Here is a 418-nt window from a genome sequence, read left to right on the forward strand (position 1 = left end):
ACTGGTTTCCTTCAACTTCACCTCACAGGCAACCAGCCGCTGCCCCCACTCTTAGCCCCTAGACACCCTCGGCCTTTAAGGAGCCTCTTCCTCAGCACCCATCTCAGGGTCTCAAAGAAATTCTCCTAAATGAAGAAGCTGAGAAAAGAAACTACAACCTACCTGCGATCCTGATCCCACCCCCATCCCAAGCAACTGGCCCAGAGTTCAACACGCCGAACCCCTGAGGTGGTCCCCTCCCTCCCAGCCCTCCATCCCTTTGATGGACTAAGGATTATTACAAAGCTCCAGGCCCTTACCCAGCCAGAATGTGGCTTTCTAATCAGAATGCCCCCGTGCTCCCCTCTCCCCACAACGCTTCAGAGCAACTGGCTTCTCCATCTCACTTGTCGCCAGCACCCCCCTTCCTCCACCCCCC

Source organism: Aethalodelphis obliquidens, unplaced genomic scaffold, assembly GCF_003676395.1.
Source record: "Aethalodelphis obliquidens isolate GAN/ISIS:26980383/991018 unplaced genomic scaffold, ASM367639v1 scaffold2717, whole genome shotgun sequence".
Taxonomy (NCBI): domain Eukaryota; kingdom Metazoa; phylum Chordata; class Mammalia; order Artiodactyla; family Delphinidae; genus Aethalodelphis; species Aethalodelphis obliquidens.